Raw genomic sequence first — 9064 nt, forward strand, 5'->3', positions numbered from 1 at the left:
TATACGATGGAAAAGCTGTTGTATTTATATTGTGTTTTATGCTTCTGGCGTTGACTTCTTAGGCCCTAGCGATTCGATCTGGTGGAGCAACGCTCTAGAGTGATGCCTAGGTTGCCCGGAACGTAGAAATGACCATTACCTTCACACTGATTGCGATTATTCATTTTATACGATGAAAAAGCTATTGTATTTTTATTGTATTTTATGCTTCGGACGTTGACTTCTAAGGCGCTAACAATTCGATGTGGTGCAACAACGCCCTAGAGTGAAGCCTAGGTTGCACGGAACGTAGAAATGACCATTACCTTCACACTGATTGCAATTATTCATTTTATACGATGGAAAAACTGTCGCATTTTCATTGTATTTTGTGCTTAGGGCGTTGACTTCTAAGGTCCTAACTATTCGTTCTGGTGGAGCAACGCCCTAGAGCGAAGCTTAGGTTGCCCGGAACGTAGAAATGGCCATAACTTTCACACCGGTTGCAATTATTCGTTTTATACGAAGGAAAAACTGTTGTATTTGTTTTGTATTTTATGCCTCAGGCGTTGATTTCTTAGGACCTAACAATTCGATATGGTGGTGCAACGCCCTAGAGTGAAGCCTAGGTTGCCCGGAGCGTAGAAATGACTATTACCTTCACACTGATTGCAATTATTCATTTTATGCGATGGAAAAACTGTTGCATTCTTATTGCATTTTATGCTTCGGTTGTTGACTTCTAAGGCCCTAGCTATTTGATCTGGTGGATCAACGCCCTAGAGTGAAGGATAGGTTGCCCGGAACGTAGAAATGGCCATTACTATCACACTGGATGCAATTATTCCTGTTATACGATGGAAAAACTGTTGTATTTTTATTGTATTTCATGCTTCTGGCGTTGAATTCTAAGTCCCTAGCTATTCGATCTGGTGGAGCAACGCCCTAGAGTGAAGCCTAGGTTGCCCGGAGCGTAGAAATGGCAATTACTTTCACACTGGATCCAATTATTCGTTTTATACGATGGAAACACTGTTGTATTTATATTGTATGTTATGCTTCTGGCGCTGACTTCTTAGGCCCTTGCTATTCGATCTGGTGGAACAACGCCCTAGATTGAATCCTAGGTTGCCCGGAACGTAGAAATGGCTATCACTTTCACATTGGATGCAATTATGCGTTTTATACGATGAAACAGCTGTTGTATATATATTCTGTTTTATGCTTCTGGCGTTGACTTCTTAGGCCCTAACCATTCAATCTGGTGGAGCAACGCCCTGCAGCGAAGCCTAGGTTGCCCGGAACGTAGAAATGACCGTTACCATCACACTGATTGCAATTATTCATCTTATACGATGAAAAAGCTATTGTATTTTTATTGTATTTTATGCTTCGGGCGTTGACTTCTAAGGCCCTAACTATTCGATCTGGTGCGGCAACGCCCTAGAGTGAAGGCAAAGTTGCCCGGAACGTAGAAATGGCCATTACTATCACACTGGATGCAATTATTCCTGTTATACGATGGAAAAACTGTTGCATTTTTATTGTATTTATGCTTCTGGCGTTGACTTCTAAGTCGCCAGCTATTCGATCTGGTGGAGGAACGCCCTAGAGCGAAGCATAGGTTGCCCGGAACGTAGAAATGACCATCACTTTCACACTGGTTGCTATTACTCCAGTTACGCGAAGGAAAAACTGTTGTATCCTTATTGTATTTTATGCTTCGGGCGTTGACTTCTAAGGCCCTAACTACTCGATCTGGTAGGGCAACGCCCTAGAATGAAGCCTAGGTTGCCCTGAACGTAGAAATGACCATTACTTTCGCACTGTTTGCAATTATTCACTTTATACGATCGAGAAACCCTTGTATTTGTATTGTATTTTATGCTTCTGGCGTTGACTACTGAGGCCCTAACTATTCGATCTGGAGGAGCAACGCCTCAGAGTTATATCTAGGATGCCCGAACGTAGAAATGGCCGTCACTTTGACACTGGTTGCAATTATTCGTTTTATACCTTGGAACAGCTGTTGTATTTATATTGTGCTTTATGCTTCTCGCGAAGACTTCTTAGGACCTAACTATTCGATCGGGAGATGCAGCGCCCTAGAGTGAAGCCTGGGTTGCCCCGAACGTAGAAGTGACCATAACTTTCACACCGGTTGCAATTATTCGTTTTATACGATGGAAAAACTGTTGCGTTTGTTTTGTATTTTACGCTTCTGGCGTTGACTTCTAAGGCCCTAACAATTCGATCTGGCGGAACAACGCCCTAGAGTGAAGCCTAGGTTGCCCGGAACGTAGAAATGGCAATTACTTTCACACTGGATTCAATTATTCGTTTTATACGATGGACAAACTGTTGGACTTATATTGTATTTTATGCTTCTGGCGTTGACTTCTTAGGCCCTTACTAATCGATCTGGTGGGAAAACGCCCTAGATTGAAGCCTAGGTTGCCCGGAACGTGGAAATGACCATCACTTTCACACTGGTTGCAATCACTCCTGTTATACGATGGAAAAACTGTTGTATCTTTATGGTATTTTATGCTTCGGGCGTTGACTTCCAAGGTCCTAACAATTCGATGTGGTGGAACAACGACCTAGAGTGAAGCCTAGGTTGCCCGGAACGTGGAAATGACCATCACTTTCACACTGGTTGCAATCACTCCTGTTATACGATGGAAAAACTGTTGTATCTTTATGGTATTTTATGCTTCTGGCGTTGACCTCTAAGGCCCTAACAATTCGATCTGGTGGAACAACGCACTAGAGTGATGCCTAGGTTGCCCGGAACGTAGAAATGACCTTTACCTTCACACCGATTGCAATTATTCGTTTCATACGATGGAAAAACTGTTGTATCTGCTTTGTATTTTATGATTCTGGCGTTGAGTTCCAAGGCCCTAACAATTTGATGTTGTGGAACAACGCCCTAGAGTGAAGCCTAGGTTGCCCGGAGCGTAGAAATGACTATCACTTTCACATTGGCTGCAATTATTCGTTCTATACGATGGATCGGCTGTCTTATTTATATTCTGTTTTATGCTTCTGGCGTTGACTTCTTAGGCCCTAACTATTCGATCTGGTGGAGCAATGCCCTCGAGCGAAGTCTAGGTTGCCCGGAACGTGGAAATGACCATCACTTTCACACTGGTTGCAATCACTCCTGTTATACGATCGAAAAACTGTTGTACCTTTATGGTATTTTATGCTTCGGGCGTTGACTTCCAAGGCCCTAACAATTCGATTTGGTGGATCAGCGACCTAGAGTGAAGCCTAGGTTGCCCGGAACGTAGAGATGACCATCACTTTCACACTGGTTGCAATTACACCTGTTATTCGATGGAAAAACTGTTGCACTTGTTTTGTATTTTACGCTTCTGGCGTTGACCTCTAAGGCCCTAACAATTCGATCTGGTGGAACAACGCCCTAGAGTGATGCCTAGGTTGCCCGGAACGTAGAAATGACCATTACCTTCACACCGATTGCAATTATTCGTTTCATACGATGGAAAAACTGTTGTATCTGTTTTGTATTTTATGATTCTGGCGTTGACTTCCAAGGCCCTAACAATTTGATGTTGTGGAACAACGCCCTAGAGTGAAGCCTAGGTTGCCCGGAGCGTAGAAATGACTATCACTTTCACATTGGCTGCAATTACTCCTCTTATACGATGGAAAAACTGTTGTATCTTTATTGTAATTTATACTTCGGGCGTTGACTTCTAAATTCCTAGATACTCTATCTGGTGGTGCAACGCCCTAGAGTGAACCCTAGGTTGCCCGGAACGTAGAAATGTCCATTACTTTCACGCTGGATGCAATTATTCGTTTTATACGATGGCAAAACTGTTGCATTTATATTGTGTTTCATGCTTCTGGCGTTGACTTCTTAGGCCGTAACTATTCGATCTGGTGGAGCAACGCCCTAGAGTGAAGCCTAGGTTGCACGGAACGTAGAAGTGACCATAACTTTCACACCGGTTGCAATTATGCGTTTTATACAATGGAAAAACTGTTGTATTTATTTTGCTTTTTATGCTCCGGGCGTAGACTTCTAAGGGCCTAGATATTCGATCTGGTGGTGCAACGCCCTAGAGTGAAGCCTAGGTTGCCCGGAATGTAGAAATGACCATAACTTTCACACTGGTTGCAATTATTCGTTTTATAGGATGGAAAATCTGTTGTATTTATATAGTATTTTATGCTTCTGGCGTTGAATTCTAAGCCCCTAGCTATTCGATATGATGGAGCAACGCCCTAGAGTGAAGCCTAGGTTGCCGGGAACGTAGAAATGGCCATTACCTTCACACTGGTTGCAATTATCCGTTTTATACGATGGAAAAGCTGTTGTATTTATATTGTGTTTTATGCTTCTGGCGTTGACTTCTTAGGCCCTAATTATTCGATCTGCCTGAACAGCGCCCTGGATTGATGCCTAGGTTGCCCGGAACGAAGAAATGACCATCACTTTCACACTGTTTGCAATTATTCATTTTATACGATGTAACATCTGTTGTATTTATATTCTGTTTTATGCTTCTGGAGTTGACTTCTTAGGCCCTAACCATTCGATCTGGTCGAGCAACGCCCTAGGGCGAAGCCTAGGTTGCCCAGAACGTAGATATGACTACCACTTTCATACTGGTTGCCATTATTCGTGTTATACGATGGAAAGACTGTTGCATTTTTATTGTATTTTATGCTTCGGGCGTTGACTTCTAAGGCCCTTGCTATTCGATCTGGTGGAGCAACGCCCTAGAGTGAAGCCTAGTTTGCCCGCAACCTAGAAATGACTATCACTTTCATAGTGGTTGCAATTATTCGTGTTATACGTTGGAAAAACTGTTGCACTTTCATTGTATTTTTGCTTCGGGCGTTGACTTCTAAGACCCTAACTATTCCATCTGGTCAAGCAACGCCCTAGAGTGAAGCCTAGGATTCCCTGAACGTAGAAATGACCATAAATTTCACACCGGTTGCAATTATTCGCTTTATACGATGGAAAAGCTGTTGCATTTGTTTTATATTTTACGCTTCTGGCGTTGACTTCTAAGGCCCTAACGATTCGATCTGGTGGAACAACGCCCTAGAGTGAAGCCTAGGTCGCCCAGAACGTAGAAATGACCATCACATTCACACTGGTTGCAGTTACTCCTGCTATACGATGGAAAAACTGTTGTATCTTTATTCTATTTTATGCTTCGGGCGTTGACTTCTAAGGCCGTAGCTATTCGATGTGGTGAAACAACGCCCTAGATTGAATCCTGGGTTGCACGGAACGTAGAAGTGACCATAAATTTCACACCGGTTGCAATTATTCGCTTTATACGATGGAAAAACTGTTGCACTTGTTTTGTATTTTACGCTTCTGGCGTTGACTTCTAAGGCCCTAACAATTCGATCAGGTGGAGCAACGCCCTAGAGCGAAGCCTAGGTCGCCCAGAACGTCAAAATGACCATCACTTTCACACTGGTTGCAATTACTCCTGTTATACGATGGAAAAACTGTTGTATCTTTATTGTATTTTATGCTTCAAGCGTTGAATTCCAAGTCCATAGCTATTCTATCTGGTGGAGAAACGCGCTAGTGTGAAGCCTATGTTGCCCGGAACGTAGAAATGATCAGTACCTTCACACTGGTTCCAGTTATACCTGTTATACGATGGAAAGACTGTTGTATTTTTATTGTATTTTATGCTACCGGAGTAGACTTCTAAGGCCCTAGCTATGCGATCTGGTGGAGCAACGCGCTAGAGTGAAGACTAGTTTGCCCGGAACGTAGAAATGACTATCACCTTCACACTGGTACAATTATTCCTGTTAAACGATGGAAAAACTGTTGTATTTTTATTGTATTTTATGCTTCTGCCGTTGAATTCTAAGTCCCTAACAATTCGAGTTGGAGGGACAACGCCCTAGAGTGAAGCCTAGGTCGCCCAGAGCGTAGAAATGACCATCACTTTCACACTGGTTGCAATTACTCCTGTTATACGATGGAAAAACCGTTGTAGTTATATTGTATGTTACGCTTCTGGCGTTGACTTCTTAGGCCCTTTCTATTCGATCTGGTGGAACAACGCCCTATATTAAATCCTAGGTTGCCCGGAACGTAGAAATGACCATAACTTTCACACCGGTTGCAATTACTCGTTTTATACGATGGAAAAACTGTTGTATTTATATTGTATTTTATGCTTCTGGCGTTGACTTCGAAGGCCGTAGCTATTCGATGTGGTGGAGCAACTCCCAAGAGTGAAGCCTAGGTTGCCCGGAACGTAGAAATGACCATTACTTTCACACTGGTTGCAATTAAACCTGCTATACGATGAAAAGCTGTTGTATCTTCATTGTATTTTATGCTTCGGGCGTTGACTTCTAAATTCCCAGCTACTCGATCTGGTGGTGCAACGCCCTAGAGTGAACCCTAGGTTGCCCGGAACGTAGAAATGACCACCACTTTAACACTGGTTGCAATTACTCCTCTTATACGATGGAAAAACTGTTGTATCTTTATTGTATTTTATGCTTCGGGCGTTGACTTCTAAATTCCTAGCTACTCGATCTGGTGGAGCTACGCCCTAGAGTGAACCCTAGGCTGCCCGGAACGTAGAAATGTCCATTACTTTCACGCGGGATGCAATTATTCGTTCTATACGATGGAAAAACTGTTGCATTTATATTGTGTTTTATGCTTCTGGTGTTTACTTCTTAGGCCCTAACAATTCGATCTGGTGGAGGAACGCCCTAGAGTGAAGCCTAGGTTGCCCGGAACGTCGAAATGACCATTACCTTCACACCGATTGCAATTATTCGTTCCATACGATGGAAAAACTGTTGTATCTGTTTTGTATTTTATGATTCTGGCGTTGACTTCCAAGGCCGTAACAATTCGATGTTGTGGAACAACGCCCTAGCGTGAAGCCTAGGTTGCCCGGAGCGTAGAAATGACTATCACTTTCACATTGGCAGCAATTGTTCGTTTTATACGATGGAACGGCAGTCGTATTTATATTCTGTTTTATGCTTCTGGCCTTGACTTCCTAGGCCCTAACTATTTGATCTGGTGAAGCAACGCCCTAGAGCGAAGCCTAGGTTGCCCGGAACGTAGAAGTGACCATAACTTTCACACCGGTTGCAATTATTCGTTTTATACGATGGAAAAACTGTTGCATCGGTTATGTATTTTACGCTTCTGGCGTTGACTTCCAAGGCCCTAACAATCCGATGTGGTGGAACAACGACCTAGAGTGAAGCCCAGGTTGCCCGGAACGTAGAAATGACCACCACTTTCACACTGGTTGCAATTACTCCTCTTATACGATGGAAAAACTGTTGTATCTTTATTATATTTTATGCTTCGGGCGTTGACTTCTAAATTCCTAGCTACTCGATCTGGTGGTGCAACGCCCTAGAGTGAACCCTAGGTTGCCCGGAGCGTAGAAATGACTATCACTTTCACATTGGCTGCAATTGTCCGTTTTATACGATGGAACGGCTGTCGTATTTATATTCTGTTTTATGCTTCTGGCGTTGACTTCCTAGGCCCTAACTATTCGATCTGGTGAAGCAACGCCCTAGAGCGAAGCCTAGGTGGCCCGGAACGTAGAAATGATCATTACCCTCACACTGATTGCAATTATTCATTTTATGCGATGGAAAAACAGTTGTATTTTTATTGTATTTTATGCTCCGGGCGTAGACTTCTAAGGCCCTAGCTATTCGATCTGGTGGAGCAACGCCCTAGAGTGAAGCCTGGGTTGCCCGGAACGTAGAAATGACTATCACTTTCACACGGGTTGCAACTATTCGTGTTATACGATGGAAAAACCGTTGCATTTTCATTGTATTTTATGCTTCGGGCGTTGACTTCTAAGGCCCTAACTATTCTATATGGTGGAGCAATGCGCGAGACTGGAGCCTAGGTTGCCCGGAACGTAGAAATGACCATAACTTTCACACGGGTTGTAATTATTCGTTTTATACGATGGAAGAACTGTTGCATTTGTTTTGTATTTTATGATTCTGGCGTTGACTTCCAAGGCCCTAACAATTCGATGTGGTGGAACAACGACCTAGAATGAAGCCTAGGTTGCCCGGAACGTAGAAATGACCACCACTTTCACACTGGTTGCAATTACTCCTCTTATACGATGGAAAAACTGTTGTATCTTTATTGTATTTTATGCTTCGGGCATTGACTTCTAAATTCCTAGCTACTCGATCTGGTGGTGCAACGCCCTAGAGTGAACCCTAGGTTGCCCGGAACGTAGAAATGTCCATCACTTTCACGCTGGATGCAATTATTCGTTTTATACGGTGGAAAAACTGTTGCATTTATATTGTGTTTTATGCTTCTGGCGTTGACTTCTTAGGCCCTAACAATTCGATCTGGTGGAGCAACGCCCTAGAGTGAAGCCTAGGTTGCCCGGAACGTAGGAATGACCATCATCTTCACACTGGTTGCAATTATTCCTGTTATACGATGGAAAAAATGTTGTATTTATATTGTATCTTATGCTTCTGGAGTTGACTTCTAAGTCCGTAGCTAATCGATCTGGCGGAGCAACGCCCTAGAGTGAAGCCTAGGTTGCACGGAACGTAGAAGTGACCATAACTTTCACACCGGTTGCAATTATTCGTTTTATACGATGGAAAGACTGTTGTATTAATTTTGCTTTTTATGCTCCGGGCGTAGACTTCTAAGGCCCTAGATATTCGATCAGATGGAGCAACGCCCTAGAGTGAAGCCTGGGTTGCCCGGAATGTTGAAATGACCATAACTTTCACACTGGTTGCAATTATTCGTTTTATACGATGGAAAAGCTGTTGTATTTATATAGTATTTTATGCTTCTGGCGTTGAATTCTAAGCCCCTAGCTATTCGATCTGGTGGAGCAACGCCCTAGACTGAAGCCTAGGTTGCCCGGAGCGTAGAAATGACTATCACTTTCACTCTGGATGCAATTATTCGTTTTATACGATGGAATAACTGCTGTATTTATATTGTGTGTTATGCTTCTGGCGTTGACTTCTTAGGCCCTAGCTATACGATCTGGTGGATCAACGCCCTATAGTGAAG

The sequence above is a fragment of the Calliopsis andreniformis genome, unplaced genomic scaffold, assembly GCF_051401765.1.
Source record: "Calliopsis andreniformis isolate RMS-2024a unplaced genomic scaffold, iyCalAndr_principal scaffold0001, whole genome shotgun sequence".
In the NCBI taxonomy this organism is placed as follows: domain Eukaryota; kingdom Metazoa; phylum Arthropoda; class Insecta; order Hymenoptera; family Andrenidae; genus Calliopsis; species Calliopsis andreniformis.